The sequence below is a fragment of the Protopterus annectens genome, chromosome 5.part0 (assembly GCF_019279795.1).
Source record: "Protopterus annectens isolate FY-2018-M chromosome 5.part0, PAN1.0, whole genome shotgun sequence".
Classification (NCBI taxonomy): domain Eukaryota; kingdom Metazoa; phylum Chordata; order Ceratodontiformes; family Protopteridae; genus Protopterus; species Protopterus annectens.
The window spans coordinates 522576043-522594143 of NC_056735.1; positions in this window are offsets into that span (position 1 = coordinate 522576043).

Consider the following 18101-nt stretch of genomic DNA (forward strand, 5'->3'; position numbering starts at 1 on the left):
GGCAATGTTGGGCCATGTTGGGCAAAGTTGGGCAACGTTGGGCAAAGTCAGGCAAAGTCGAGCAAAGTCAAGTAAACATGCTCACACCTGCTTTACTGTTCCTTAACCAGTCAGGTCTTCCCAGCAGGAAAATAAAAAGCAGTGACAGGGCTCGAATTCAGGATACTGTGCACAATAGTCACACTACTGAACCACTAAGCCATGATAGCATTTTACTGGCACAGACACAACTTAAGTCACTCACACATGCCAGTTGGAGGGTCACATACCTAACAGTCACAGCCAGCAGGACAATTGTAGACAAATACAAACACAAATAAATGCTGTATCATGACCTCTGAAGAGGCCTATGGGTAACCTTCCTCAGGCCTATGCAGACAGATAAAAGCAGGCCAGGCAGTGTGATGTGGGTTGGGTAGGCTATGAAGTCACAAACTAATATGCATGTAATTGGAAGCTAAGGTCTGTAGTACAGTGGTATGCCTCAAGCCAGTATGATAGGCAACAGTACAGACAGAAATGGAGTACCTGACATAGCATTGCAGGCCTAGCAAATGTGTATAAGTGTTAGGTGTACACTCACAGTAACAATCAGGTGTGTCCCCCCGGGTAGAAATGTACAAATAATAGCTGTCCCCCCTGTATGTAAAAATGTTGATAAGTCTATGCAAATTGACTCATTGAAGCCCTGCAGGCACAGCTTGCTTCCTGTTGATGTACAACACAAAGGTGAGCCCTGAAGTAAAAAACAACTTGATTTTTTACACACATATAGTATATATGGCTATAGTGGGCATGCTTGCACACTTAAAGAAATTTAGCAAATTTCAGTCAACAACATACTGAAAGGTCATACTGGGCATGCTCACACACTTAGGCCATGTCTGAGTACAGCAGTGGGCCACACATATCTGGCTGTTGCAGTTCTTACTCCAGACACGTCACTATTCACCAATCCTGCCTTGCACACACAGTGATATGAAAACAGACCCATATAATATATTGGACCCCTGTCATAATCAAACTATGTAATACAAGTACTTAAGTTGTTCAAAGAAAGTTAAAATCCAAAGATCAATGAATCTCTGATCGGTATCATCAAGAAACAATGAGCACTCCTAACATTATCCAAGCCAAGCAATGCCAAAAATATTGCCAAACATTCCACAGAGAACCATGAAGCTTTCTTTAGCTATGTTATAAATATTAATGTAAACTCATATATGTTCTGAGTTAGTGCAAAGGGTAAATGAATACATGTACATGACTGACATTGCCAACATCTTGTCAGGCAGGTTCATACAAATTTACCCCTTCTCACTGACAAAAGGGCCCATTACCATACCTGGAGATGGTGAAAACCCAGAAATCACATATACAATGGTTAAACAGCTCTATCCAAACCTTAAAACAAGGCATCTATGGGATGACATGGTGTCCCTGGCTGTGTCATATGTGAACTCCAAAGCAAACAGACCCTGCACCTGAACAGTCTGTTGAGACTCACCCCCTGTACAGGATATGAAACTGTTGAATGGGTTACAGCAATGTTTGGCACACTCCACAAGTGTTGGTGCACAACATACCATGGAAACTATTGTCTTATAAGCCTAATAAGTCTGATCTGCAAGGCCATTGAGTCCATCATTATGGAACTCATAAACAGGGCTATTGGGAGTCTACAAACACCCAACCTTACCCATTTTGGTTTGGTCAGAGGCAGATCATGGTCCCTAAACCTGCTAGACAGTTTTTAAGGCAGTTACCCAGGACATACATCAATGAAATGAGCTCCACACTGCCTACATAGACCTTGAAAAGCCCTTTTCCAACATCCCACACACATGTCGTATCCACAAAATCAACAACTTGTGCATAAACATGTATGTCATCTGATGGATTGCCAACTGGGGCACAGATAGCTCCCACAAGGTAAGAATAGTGGTTTCCCTGTTGGACTGTAAGCTGGTAACAACTACTGTCCTCCATGGCTCAGTCCTTGGACCCCTCCTGTCTGGTGTATACTTTTCAGAAGTACAGTCAAAAACACGAGGGCTATGGTTAGCAAAGTTTGTGGATGACTGCAAAAAGGTTGTCATAATCGATGTTTGGGACAACAGAGACATCCTTAAAAAGGGTCTCAGTCAGACAGATGTCATGTCAAAATTATGGCCTCGAGCTACAGTCATACAAACACCACATAGGTGCCAACACCCTAAACATGGAGGTAATAATAAGGGATCTATGGACACGTGTGGATAGTCATCGCTACTTTCAGAAACACATTCACAAAGTAGTTAGAAAATCATGCTATGTGTTCCCACAAATTGCCAAAGTCTTTGCATATAGGTCAAAGGAGGTTCCCTCTACTCATCAGTCATCAGACCCATCAGAGAGTACCACGACACACTTGAGATGAATCTGACTAGGCACCTTCAGCAGCTGGAAAGACCACTGAAATACCTCAGCAAGAGGATTACTGGACTTAAACAGTTGTCCCATGCAACAAGACTGAAGTAACTCAATCTGTACTCTGTTGCATACCGTCTACTCAGGCGATCTCTGCTCAACAGAAAGGTCCATGTCCAATGCAGAACTGATGTACATGCTCTATCTGAAGTAAACCCAAGCTCACTGTGCCACATGTTCTAGGGATATAATCACCACAACAATAAATAGAACATGTTGGAGGGATACATTACTAACTCACAGACTTCCCCTGCTTTGGAACAGGCTCCCAATCTACATTAAGCTGAGTCCCTCACTGAGACTCTTCCAGAAGAGCCTTGATGAGTGTATGTGAAACTGAACTGTCACACCATGGATCACTTCATCAGCTCTACTACACAGAGGCATAGGGAACTAACCCCAGATGTGGTGATAGCTGCACACTCTGGCCATACTAATATATGCCTTCAGGCAGATAGCCTATTACCTACCTATGTACCTATATATGTAGGGGGAACACAGTATAATAAGCCAAAGATGGATGGGCAGAGATGTGTGTAAGAGGGTGACCATGACAGGGAGCCATCCAGGACTGCCCCACTCAGCACACATCCCAATGGCACAAAAGACATGAGGTGCACATCTCATCCACTGTACATAATAGCCACCAGTATCTGTAAGCATTACAGTGCATGTGGTGCGTGTGCCTGCTGTACAACATGTCTGTACAATGAAGTACACATCTACTATCTGTAGACATGTACCTGTCACATAGGTTCATAAGTATGTAGTAGACTATCTTCACTTAGGCATATATTAGCCTAGGCAAGTTGTGCAGCTTTCACCACCCCATTGGTTAGTCTCCTAAGCCCTAGTTCTAATAGTTAGTACCCTAAGCCCATTTCTAGTGAGGCTGCTAATGTGATCCCTGGCGTGAATTGTCTGTTTCCCATCCACTCATCAAGGTTCCTATTGAAGAGCGTCAGTGAGGGGCTCTGTCTGATGTACATTGGGACTCTGTTCCACAGTAAGGCAAATCTCTGGGATGGTACTCTATCCCACCAGCATGTTGTATTCATTGTTGTGATGAGGTTCATATCCCTGGAGTGTGTAGTGCAACTCAGTTTTGTTTTCCTTAGATGAAGCATGTTCAACAGTTATGTGTTGGACATGGCTCTGTATGTTAGGCAGAGTTTGCCTCTGAGTAGGCGGTACGCAACAGAGAACAGATTTAGTTTTTCCAGTTGTGTTGCATAACACAACTGTTTGAGGCCAGTAATCCTCTTGGTGAGGTACCTCTGTGGTCTCTCCAGCTGCTGGATATGCTTAGTCGAGTACATCCAAAATGGTGCATTGTACTCAAAGATGGGTCTGATGATTTAAGAGTAGAGGGCCACCACTACTTCTTTTGATCTTGATACAAACCCTTTGTTGCTTAGGTGGGCCACATAGGATTTCCTAACCACTTGGCAACATGGTTGTCAAAGGAAAGATGACTATCTACTTGTGTCCCCCAGATCCCTTATTACCTTGTCAGTTTTTAGGGGGTAACACCTATGTGGTAGTTTGTGGGTACTTTGTTTTTCCCAAAGGGGATTACTATGCATTCTTTCACATTGAGCTTTAGGCCATGATTCTGACACCACACATTTGTCTCATAGAGTCCCTTCTGGAGAATATTTGTGTCATCCGGGGAATCTATTATGGCAAACACCTTACAGTTCCCAGCAAACGTAGTCAACCACAACCCTTATGTGTTGGCATGTACTTCTGAGAAGTATATACCAAACAGGAGGGGCCCCAGGACTGAACCCTGGGGGACACCAGTTGTTAGTGGTTTAGAGACTGACATGTAGCCAGCAACTCTTAATTTGTAGGATCTATCTGTGAGCCAGTTTGCAATCCATCTTGTGATGTATGGATTTATGCCTGACTGGGGAATGGTGACAAAGGCCTTAGAGAGGCATAGGTAGGCTGTGTGGAGCTCCTTTGAATCATCTGTAGCCTGGGTAACTGTCTCAAAGAAATCCACCCAGTTCAGGAGGCATGATCTGCCTTTGATGAAGCCAAACTGGGTGTACTTGTTCCCAATGTCTTTAATGCTGATTTCCCTTGTGATTGGCTCCATTGCATTGCAGATCAGACTTGTCAGGCTCATAGACCAGGAATGCCAAGGGTCTGTTGTGGCCCCACCCCTGTGGAGTGGGAAGAATGTTGCTGCACAACATTCTATGGGTACATATCCTGTAGAGAGGATGTAGAGAGAGGTGTAGGTATCCTTGATGACTATGGATACATCCCCACCCTATGTGCTATGATCCAAGTTCTGATGCTGGAAGGTATGGAATGAGTAGTATCTTGGTAGTACTGGTGTGTTCTCTGGAGCCTTGAACTAGGTTTCTGTTACTGCACAGATATCAATATTCTCCATACTGAGAAGTACCTCAAGTGTGTGCATTTGGAGGCTGAGACTTCTGGCAATGAATAGCATTTAGCTCACTTTGTGGTTATCTGTGTTGGTTAAGGGGTTTGGTTTGCCCTGAGTAACCGGTGTTCCACATGTGAAGTCAATGCCTCATTGGTCCGATCCAACCATAAGCTAATTACCCTAGATATCCACATTCTGCCCCCATCCCCCATTAAAGAAACCATGGTAAAAATATCTCCAAAGCCAACTTCATGCTTCTTAAGACAGAAGTGGTGAACTTCATGACACCCATGCAGATGGACAATACAGTTACAACTATTGAATCCTACACAATTGCACTTTATAAGCACTTACATGAGTGCATGGATCGTGCTATCCCAAACAGAACCAAGATGCTATCCTCCAGAAAAAGGAAGCCAATCTGGCGGTCCTCTGCTATAAATAAACTATACAGCAGAAGGAAGAAACTGTTGCAAAAGAGAATAAAATCCCATGAGTGGTGGAGCTCCCTGGTTAGCCGCAGTAAGAAGCTGCTATCCCTGATAAAATCCTCCAAAGCTAGTTACGAAAACAAAATCATCACTGATTCTAAAGACAACCACATAGCAAATATAGCTATGTCAAGAATCTCAATGGCAACACTCAGATCTGTTCTGAGTTACAGCACAATGGCACTAAATATACAGACCCAACTGATATTGCCAACATCGTGGCAGATAGGTTCAGTGATAACTTTACCCCCTCTCACTCATTAAAGAGCCCATCTCTATAACGGAAGAATGCAAAGTTCCTGTAATCACGGCTGCACAGGTAAAAAACACTCTCTCCAAAGGCAAGAACACAGCATCCATGGGACCAGACAACATCCCAGGCTGCATTCTACATGAACTACAGAACGAACTGGCACCCCACCTAAGTACCATGTTCAGTCATAGCCTCACCTCAGGCTTTGTGCCTGCTGAATGGTGCACAGCGACGGTTATCCCACTGCACAAGGGGGGAGCCATGACGGATCCCGGGAACTATCGCCCCATGAGCCTGACAAGCCTGGTCTGCAAGGCCTTGGAACATATCATCATGGAACTTATAAACAAAGACATTGGTAATCTCCAAACTCTGGACCCCACCCAGTTCAGGTTTGTAAAAGGCAGATCATGTCTCCTAAACCTGATAGACTTCTCTGAAGCAGTCACCAAAGCCAAGACAAGGGTAAGGTGGTTCACACAGCATATCTAGATCTTGCCAAGGCTTTCAACACCATCCCCCACTCTGGAATTATAGATAAACTCACTAAACTAGGTATAAATCCCTATGTCACAAGATGGGTTGCCAACTGGCTCACTGACAGAATCCACACTGTGAAAGTAGCAGACTCCAAATCCGACTTCAGACCAGTGAAAAGTGGAGTACCACAGGGTTCAGCCCTGGGTCCTTTTCTGTTTGGTATCAACTTCTCTGAAGTACAGGCTAACACAGAAGGGTTTTGGCTAGTGAAGTTTGCAGATGACTGCAAACTAGGAGCCATAATCAAAACACCTAATGATGTGGACATCATACAAAAGGGCCTCACTGAGACAGTTGCCTGGTGTCAAAGCCATGGCCTCAAGCTCAATGCCAAAAAGTGCATTGTCATCCCCTTTGGTAAAAACTCTGTACCCATGAACTACAAACTAGGCAGTAGTATACTTAACACCGAAAGTGTGATAAGAGACCTTGGGACACAGGTGGACAGTAGTCTCTCCTTTGATAATCACATCACCACAATAGTCAGAAAATCCTTCTATGTGGCACACCTCATCACAAAAGGTTTCTCATCCAGAAAAAAAGAGGCAATTGTTCCTCTCTACTCATCACTCATTAGACCCATTATAAAGTACAAAGCCCCTTTTGGTATGTACCTCACAAGACATCTACAACAACTGGAAAGGCCACAGAAATACCTCACAAAGAGAATTACCAATCTCAAACAGATGCCCTACACAGACCGTCTCAAAAAAATCCAGCTTTACTCCTTCACATATCGCCTACTCAGAGGTGATCTCTGCCTAACATACAAAGCTATGTTAAACCCAGAGCTGTTGGACATGCTCCACTTAAAGAAATCCCAATCCCTCTGAGATACATGCTTTAGGGACCTAAACCTTGTCACCACAATAAACAAAACATGCCAGAGGGATAGATTCCTGTCCTAGAGACTTCCCATACTCTGGAATAAACTACCTATCTATATCAAACAAAGCTCCTCATTAGAACTCTTCAAGAAAAATCTTGATGACTGGATGGGAAATAGGAAATTCACCCCAGGGATCACCTCTGTGGCTCTGTTCGACAGTGGCACAGGAAAATAATTTTCTTGTGTGGCAAAAGCCAGGGTACCTTTTTGGCTGGGCTTGTATAGGCCCCAGGGCTGATAGCCTAGTACCTACCTATGAACCTATTAACCTTTGAGCCTTGCCTAAAAAAAGGTAATATGGGGACAGCAAGAGCCTTGGCCAGTATTCAGAAGCATATTAGTAACAGGTGCAAACCATCTCTAGCGAAGCAATGAGGCTTGTCTATCATGTCATCACAGGCAGACAGAGACTGGATCCCCTTTGAATGACACCAGAATCTCAGCCAATTGTTGAAGTTTATCATATTTCTGTTATATTGCAGTATCATGTAGGTGAAGGTAAGATGCTACTCAAGGTCAGGGTCATACCAGCCTGAGTTACATGATCATAGAGCTACTATATATCTCTTGTCATGTTGTCCTGGGAGGTATGTCTCAGATCATTCACACTGACATGTACAAAGACCGCGTCATATATGTACCTGTTCTGGAGTGATGAAAGTGCTTGTGTTATGTAGTGGATCATAGCACCTGACAGACAACTGACAGTAACCTTCCCCTTGTCCAGCCTAGTGAGTGGAACATATGTGTGCCTGACTACGGAGTCACCTATTACTAGTGTGTTAGGTATGTTGTTTTGCCTTAGGGCCTGTTGTGAGGCACACTGCTTTGGTGTATTATGTGTTTTCTGGCGTGTGGTTGGAGGTGCATGTTGCTTACTTGTCTGCTTAGGAGGACACTTTCTCTTTTTCAGATTAATATTTGTATTCTCCGGGTATGGTAATGTGTATTTATGTGAGTGTTTTGCTGGTGCTTATATTGTAGGTCTATGTTAAACTGTTGGTGTTGTGCTTGTATGACCCTACTCCTCTTGACTGTATTGTCCAGTATTGGGTTGACAGAGCTTAGCCACCAGTTTGACCATGTGTGTGCCAGTATGTGGTGCATCAACCCATATATGATATGGTTATGGCCTATGCATACAATACACTCACAATACACCTAGTATGATAAGCATGCTGAGGTTAGCAAATGTGAAAAACCCCTTTGGGCAAACTGTCAGCGAGCAATGTCTGTATTGCATCCTGTAACTCCATATTGCTTGCTGAAGTGTAAAAAAGTACTTAGTTTGGATTAAGGACCCCACACTTGCCAACTGTGTATGCGTGTGTCTCTCTTCCTGGGGAGGGAGCAACTTTTTTGGAGACTACTCACACCCCTTAAAAGTGATATACTCATCTTTGTCAAGTCTGATGATGTCACCATTTTACAAATATACCTGTGGGAAGATGAAATCCCAGTAAAGTGTATAGCGTGTCGTGTAAATGCATACTGCTGTAGAATCATAATGTAGTTAGGTAGGGGTTTGAATCCTGCACTTGCCAACTGTGTCTGTTTGTCTCTCCCTGTGGAGGGAACAACCTTTTTGGAGACTACTCACACCCCTCAAAAGTGATATATTCATCTTTGTCATCTGATGATGTCACCATCCTACAAATATACCTGTGGGAAGGTGAAATCCCAGGATTATGTATAGTGCGTTGTATAAATGCGTACTGCTGTAGTATTATAATGTAGTTAGGTAGGGGTTTAAATCCTGCATTTGCCAGCTGTGTGTGTTTGTCTCTCCTTGGGGAGGGAGCAACCTTTTTGGAGACTACTCACACCCCTAAAAAGTGATATACTCATATTTGTCACCATCCTACAAATACACCTGTGGGAAGGTAAAATTCCAGTAATGTGCATAGTGTGTCGTGTGAATGCATATTGCTGTAGTATCATAATGTTGTTAGGTAGGAGTTTGAATCCTGTGCTTGCTAACTGTGTGTGTGTGTGTTCCAGGTGTGTGACACTGTTGGTCAATGTGGAGTGGGTCTTGATTCTTCTAGTACATGACATATCACAATGACAACTGTATGTGCATAACACATGTAAGGTAGCTGTGGGGCAAAACCATAAACATACATGTGACATCAGCTTTTTCATAGGTGGGTACTATGCTTTCTCCATGAAAGCATCTGTTAGCCTTGCCAGAACATGCTGGCACATTCCAGAGCTTAGGTTAGTTGTGTATGCTTGCGACAAGCTTAGCCACTGCAGTGATCCCTGGGCTACGTCTTCTGTTTCACATCCACTCATCATGGCTTCTGTTGGAATGTGAGTGAGGGTATATGCTTGAGGTATATTTGAATCCTGTTCCAAAGCATGCAAAGTCTGGCAAAGATGACTAATCATTATAGGTGTGCAACAACCTCTGTTGATCTGCATGCAAACCCTTTATTGCTTATGTGCTCCACAGAGGGATTTCCAAAACCCTTTGGTAATGTGATTATCAAAGGACAGATGACTAAACAAATGGCTCTATGTATACATTAGTATCTGTTCCACATTTTGGGGGCTACTACCTATGTGGTACTCTGGGAAAGTGGATAACTATACTTTCTTTGGCTTATAGCTTTACAGCATGATTTTGACACCAGATATCTGTCTCTATGATACCCTTTTGGAGGATGTGTGTGTCATCTGGAGAATAAAGTATAGCCCACAGTATGCATTTTCATCAAACGTGGGCAGACATATCCCTACTGTGTTTGTCTGTACCTAAGAAAGCTATATGCCAAACAGGAGTGGTCCCAGGAATGAGTGCAGGTGAATACCACTTGTTACTAGCATAGAATTGTACATGGAGGCTGCAAATGTTACTGTGTGTCTTACATCTGTGTGTCAGTTGCCAGTCCATCATCTAACAGTCGTATATGGTCAGTCTGTTGAGGTTATGTATAATACCAGAATGTGGAATGGGTATGAATTACTGGGTGAGCTATAGCTTGGCTGTGTGGACCTCCCCTTCCTCACCTATAGCCTTGTTAACTGGCTTGAATTCTACTAAGTGTAGGAGCCATGATCTGGCCTTTAGAGAACCTAAGTGGGTACGGTGCAATGTTTGCAGGTTCATAATGTCTCTGTTAATGAGTTCCATAATGCTGTGCTCCATAGCCTTGCAGATAACATTTGTCAGGCTTATAGGGTGAGACTTTCCAGGATCTGTTGTAGCTCTACCCTTAAACAATTTATGTTAACATTTGCACTGGGTATGACGAGGGTGGACAGGATTAGGAATAAGTATATTAGAGGGTCAGCCCAGGTTGGAAGGTTAATAGACCAAGCCAGATAGGCAGGATTATGTTGGTTTGTACATGTGCTGAGGGGGGATGCAGAGTATATTGTGAAATAGATGCTAAGGATGAAGCCGCCAGGTAACAGGAAAAGAGGAATGCCTAAGATGAGGTTTATGGATGTGGTGAGCGAGGACATGCAGGTGGATGGTGTGACAGCACAAGATGCAGAGGGCAGGAAGAAATGGAAACAGATGATCTACTGTGGCGACCCCTAATGGGAGCATCTGAAAGGAGAAGAAGAAGAAGTTGTAGTTCAATCCTTGTGGACTGTGAACACCATAACCATGTATCATTCCACAAGTATGTAACCTGTATAGAGGCTGCATCTGAACAGAATGTTTAGGTGAGTGGTTACTTCATATGTTAGCTTGTGTATGACACAGCCAGGGACACTGTCCAGTATCATTTCCACTGTGGTTTGGACTTTGGTAAAGAGATGTTTTAACTAGAGTGTCTGTGAATCATCAGGTTTTACATTCTTCAGGTCTGGAAATGTGGCCCTTGTGTAACGACAGGGTGGTGGAATCCGCATTCAAACTGTCTGACAAGATATTGGTAATGTCATTCAGATAAGTGTACTTCATGACCATTTACATTAACTCTGACCAGATCTGATATTTCCCCTCTAGATTATAAACAACACTAAAGAAAGCTTTAGTGTTGTCTTTGGAATCCTTGCCAATTTGTATTCTGAAACTTACCTTGTATGATTAATGAAGGCTTGTATTTTCCCAATGATACTGATCAGAGAGGTTATCGCTTCTTGGTATGTAACTCTTTTTTGGTACAACTTCACACCTTCTATTATATATTTAGTTTATGGCTGGCATCCATGAGACTAATGCACTTTTACTGTATAAGTGAGTATTTCTTGTCTTTGTGATAGCACGGTCCATGCAACCCTGTAGGTGAACAGTGTGTATTACTAAAGGATTATGCAGCTGGGACAGCATTAACCTTAGTAATGCAAACCTATGACAGATAGCAACAACAGCATCACCCGCAGCACAGTGTTAACCCATGTCATACACATACACACACACACAAACACACACACACACACACACACACACACACACACACACACACACACACACACACACACACACACACACACACACATGCATACTCTAGTTCCAAATTGTGTATATTACAATGCATACTGGCCAACAATAGAAGCTATGGAGTGTTAACACTGGCCAATACAGGGCATGTCACCCTGCCCATGTGTCCAATATGCATGTACATGCAAACAGTGCACCTCCACCATGTTCACAAATGGACACCTGCAAACCTGTGTTGCACACACCCCACACTTACTGTCCACTGTATAATGCATGCTGACACAACTACACACATCAGCCAAGTGGCACATGGGCAAACAAAACACAATTGGAATAAACACTGGTGAAAAAAATACAACATTGCTAATTACAGCTTTAATGCATCATGCCTGCTCAGCTATACCTTCAAGGATATCATTACACTTTACTGCTGACATGCTACACATCCAACCATTGCTATACTTTATTAAAGTCACCCTGTGCATCAGCACCATGTTAAACTGTTCCTGCATCAATGTTACAGATGACAGGAGGTGGCACAGGTTTCATCATATGCACAGGATGTGTTGTTGGTTTGCCAGAGGTGTACACAGAGCCATACAATCGACATGTGTGCGTGAGTGTGTGTGTGACGGCCATGAGTACTGTTATAAGCCAATGTTGATGTCATGTGTGCGGGTATGTGTTTGGACTAGGTTTCTGGTTTATGTGTATGTGTCTGCATGCACACAGTTCCGCCATGTGGCTGCCATAAACGGGGATTTGTGAAACAGTTACAGACTGTACCTGGCAGGCTTTACAGATCACCATCTCTGGCCATGGATACGGAACCTGTGCCTGGCAGGGGTGATACAGACAGTATCAGATACTAATCCAGATTGGGTACTATCCTCAGAGGTTGACAAATGTCCACTGGATCCAGATCCCTGCTGGGACTGGCCAGAGCCACATGCACATGGTCTGCTAGGACAGTCTATGGACAGCCCCCCAACATTGCTGGGGCTGGTACTGGAACTATGGGAGTGGCTGTGACTTGCTGGACATAAATGGTGACCTCCAGCTGGTGATGTTGCTAGCATACATTCACGTCAATATCTCAACCATACTGCACCGTCCTGACACATGGACATGACATTGTGGAAGACATCCAATGTCTCACCCCAACGTCTATCAATGACCACAGTGTAGTTATGTATGGCACCTGCTAAGTCATGGATACTTTCATTTACAGAGGTGTAATGAGTCCTCTGTGCCCTTAGCCCCCGTCTGGTGTACTGCTCCATTCGTGTCTGTGCCTCCATGACAACCTGGAACATGCGTGTGGTAGAAAGAGGTGTGGCACATCTGCCAGGGGCATGATGACCAGCATTGCTCTGACAAGAACCTCTGAGCATCTGCCTATGTGGTACCGTTCCAGACATCTGGCTATGGCTGCTGTGTCCTGATACATGTGCCATAGATACCACACTGTCCTGGCCAGTGCCAACCGTACACTGTCCCTCAGCTAAGGGCAATAGTAATGATGGATGTACAGGTAGTATGACTGTGTGCATGGATGGGGTGGACACTTGTATACTGTCAATCTGTGGCCCAGCAACAGACCCTGACAAACCTGCCTGTGCCTCAACACATCTATCCTCATGATCACTGTCTGTGTCAGTGACATCAGGGTTCCTGCTGTACTGAACCAGCCCCACCTCACCACCTGTGAGAAGAAAACATGAAACACACTTTAAGACCTGAACATGACTTCAGACCACATGCACACATGCAGACATGCACACATGCACAAACACAAAACTACACTCCTCCAGAGAGCAGACACACACAACACCAGCAATCACAGAACATACACAGTAGCAGGTGATGGTGGCGTACAGTATCAAATGCAAAACAGTCATATCACACCTGTCAGCATGCAGGACATGTGTTGTTCAACAGCATGCAGTGCAAGTGTAGTCAATCCTTGTTACTAACAGTATACATGGCTTTGATGCATGTGTTTTGTTATTAGGTGATGGCCCTCCTCCTGGAACACAATGCATACATGGACACAACATTGCTGTGCAGGTATTCATAACCCTGTGATGTACTGTGCACCATAACTCACAGGTGTACATACCATTGCTGGATGTGTATCTGTGTGTCAGATAGGTATCCAATGCTGATTACAGCCTCTGTGTCTTTAGCAAATAATTGTGGGCACGTGTTAATTGTAGACACAATTTTAGCACATGCATGATGAGTATTCACACAACATCATCAGTGGTGCATGGATAATTGATAGAATACCATTCTGCCACATACCCAATGTACTGTACTTATGGTGAATGTAGATCATATTGTGGACATGCCAGTCTCATTCATGACATGGCATGCTAAAACACAACTGCATATGACCTAGCCACTCAATAGCATCACAAGACATATATGTGTCAGTTGTGCAAATGGTAATTGGTATGCATACTGTTTAGATGTGCATATGTGTGCACACAAGCATCATTACGGTGTGTAGCAATGAGAGCTATGTGTAGTACTGTGGTTACAATAACTGGATGGGGTATAGTACCATAGGCCATCATCATGAAGCATCAGGTAGTCGCTCAAGGCTACAAATGTTTCACAAACCAGCACAAATCATGCTGTGCCGGAACTGTACTACCTTGGTTAAATTCACCATTTCACAACCAGTTGTTACGTGAGTTTGTAAGGAGGCCAATAAGGAGCATTCCCTGACATGAATGTGTAGTGTGTTACAGAGTGTTTAAATGCCCCAGGATAGGCCTCTTCCCCTCAGGTATATTCTGTGTAATGTGTGGATGAGATTTTGGATACTGGAGTGTGTCTTTACAGAGGGTTTGTGAATCCTTTTTGTGTAGCATGTTAAAATTCTCTGTGTATGACATAGATGTGCATGTTATGTGGATGTTGAGTATCAACTGTGCCTATCCAATGGTCACTACATTCTAGCCACATTTGTTTGAGATGGTCTGGGTATTGCATGTGTTTGAGGCTGCTAATCACATTACTGAGATGTGCATGCTCTTTCACCAAACATGCACAGTGTGCATTATGGGTAGGTGTGTTACATGTGTTCATGGCCTACACCTTAACTATGACATGCACTTTCTATTTCCAATAATAAATGTAGAACACACTCAAAAGCATATGTCTGCTGCCTTGATGTCACCCCAGAGGTACCTACATAGAGATGTGGCAGTTTGTCAATGGCCACAACTGTGGCATTGCTACTGTGTGTTTGCAATCTTACAGTACATCAACAGTTTACATTCACAGGGCTACAGATTATGTTCCAAATGATCAGTATTGCACAACAACAGGCTCCACATCTTTGAACAACACACTCCACATCTCACATATGCATGATCTACCAATACAGATAACAGTAGTCTACAGATATGCCATGTTACCTGCATGCGCCATGTGTGCTTGCTGAGTGGCTCCAACCTCCATCATGGTGTATGTCTGCTGCTGTTGTTGTTGGGCAGGTGCCACCAGGCTCATGAACAGCTCTTCCACTCTGGTCAGGGGGGGATGGATGCTAACACCACCCCCTGTTGCAAGCTGTTCCGTATGCACATCAGCAGCACACTGATGGACATGTCGGAGAAGATCACTGCAGTGGTGGCGTATCTGCTCATATGTGCGGTTAAGCAGGCCTACCTCATTGATCCTGCAGACAAGATCTTGCCACATTGCAGTACGCTACTGCTGGTCCTGACTGGTTCATGAAAAGAGTACACGGTAGTGCTGAAACATGATGCTAGTGATGATATCATCTTCAGAACTACTGTAGCTTGGGTTCCTGTGGTGGGCCATGTTCCCTGGAAGACATAAATACAAAAATATGTCTGATCAAGTCATATGGCACATTTAACATTGTACAGTACAGATATCACTGAACTGCTATATATATATATATATATATATACATACATAATACAATATGTTGTACCTGCACACAGATTACAATAATTATTCACATACATCTACATGTTGGAGTACATTTTCTGTAGTGTTGTATGATTGTTCTGGATGTTATGTTTGTGAATACATAAATAATATGTATAGCTGAGATGGCTTAGTGGCAAATCACGTATGCTGTGATGTGAATGATTGTGTTTTTTTTCCTAATAAATGCTTTTTATTTTGTTACTAGCCAAAACAAAGGTTAGGGGCTACAGATGGAATAAGGCACATTTCAGCATTTGCAAGTGGATTTTCAGAAGGGTAAGCACAGCTTATGGAAGTGTAGCAACCTATAAGCTAACCAAGAGTGAAACACTGTAACTGCCACTTATCACTGCTCACTCCACAACTTCTTGAAAGTGCCTTGCTCACTCTCTATCCAATGAATCATGCTCTGTACAGGAATAAAATAAAATCACTATATAAGACTATACAAGAGTACCTGGCACACTGTATACAACACAGTGCACCACATAGCCACAGCAGATATACATCAAGCTGATGTGTAAAGAAATATATCATCCATCGCAATCAGTGTAAGGTCCAGTAAATGTATTAATATTATACCACACAACTTTTTAATGCCAAACCCATGGCCAAAATATGTGCACAATTGGGAATATAGGTCACATACTGCTGTAGTACACTATGAATGTTGCTATATACACAGTTATATGTATTACCACACATATGTCAAAGGACATGTTACAGACATACCCACACACACGTCAGACATAATTACAGGACACAAAGGTATAACAACCCAGATAAGCTTTCAGTGTGTACTACACAGTACTTTGTGTCAGTACTTACACAACCTTAATCTTGAGAAATGTAATCTGTGATGAATACAGGGACCACACAAAACAGTAGATGCAAGCAATGTGGACATACACCATACTTTGTTGTACAGGCCCAGAGCTTCATTTAGTACTACAGTGCACACAGGATTTGCATTTAACATCAGTATCAATCAGTAATCATACATGTAGTGCTTTAGCCTCCAATGACACACCCTAGTTAAAACCAAGGGACTTAATCACACTGTATGCAATAGCACTTGTTCTGCCTAGCAACAGAATACACATCTTTTGCTAGGATCAAAGCAAGGACCCAGAATACCATAACATAAACAGTTTCCAAGCACGCTATCCCACAGATACATATCTTTGATGTATTCACAAACATATTGACCATCACAGTCAGTCAACAGTACAGAGAATCTATTGCAACAAGTAGATGTAGTTTGCAATATATATATATATATATATATATATATATATATATATATATATATGTATGTAGGCACATATACATTTCACCTTTCATAGTGAGAATATCAATTATACAAAGGATGTAAGGTGTACAGTAATGTAATAACATTGCACAGTCTTGAGATAAATGCATTGAAGTTGTTCACAGCTCAGGTAGCTTTAGCAGGCCTTACTGGCTTCAACATTGCAAACTGAATGAACCACCCACAATATTTAACCACCATATGTCATATACTAGCACTGTATGCTGTCTTATTTGTCACACACCAAAACCTACATATAAATATGCGCATACTAACCTTCACCAACATATATATCCCCCCTTCGCAAACAGTTGCAATATGTCCCCTGATCTATGTACAAATACAGATGTGAATATATATGACACATATATATTTCTCTGTATGTGTGTGGCATACACACACACATGGTTCACACTGTTGTAATTCCCTGGACCTCACAGCTGAACTATTGGGCCTTGCTGCAACACAAGCAGGTATCACATATGACCACAGACTAACATTGGGGGGGTATATATGGCACCATATGCTAGATAAGCATACTAAACTGCTACATCACCTGCCAATGCTAAGCTACACTTTAATATGACTATCATGCATGTGTTGTTCCGTCACACCCATGTTTATATAATGTCAGCACTAATCCCCCCAACAGCCATTGGCCACACTACTATACAGAACACAGATAACATGGATCAGATCTTTGACATTTAATGCTGAGCTACACATTTCATAGGTATGTCCTACTGCCCACAGGTGCACACAGTATTGTCCATAACAGTAGATGAGCAGAACATCTGTGCAGAAAGAAGTACTGCTGCCACATATGAATGTTTCACATTATGTAGACTATTCTTCAATAACATCTACTACATGCCAGTAAATACATATGTGGCACATACCTTTCCTTTGTATAATTTGGTAATATTTATTTTTCCTTTTCTCTCTCTCTCTCTCTCTCTGTCAGTCTCTGCAATAGAGTGAACAAGTTTGTTAACATAGATTGCAGCCTGCTTTTGTAGGAATTACACATGAGCATGTGATGGCCTCTGCACCAATTAGTGCCCACCATTTGCTAATTGCATGCAGCCTGCTGTGTAGTAATTGAAGTAATCACTGTCATAGCAACCCAGTACTATAAATTGCTGATTCGTGTAGGCATGGCCCTTTCAGCTTTCCAAGATGGAGATCATCCTTGTTTGGTGTGGACATCATTGTTTAAGACAGCAGGTTGGTATAGCTCTTATATCAGAAGCCAGGGGTGTAGCCAGAGATTTATATTCTGTGCTCAGACCTAATGTTGCTGCTTCCAGTACCCACTTGCCAGTGTTGAAATGTACTCACCCCTCAAAATGCTACCCCAAGA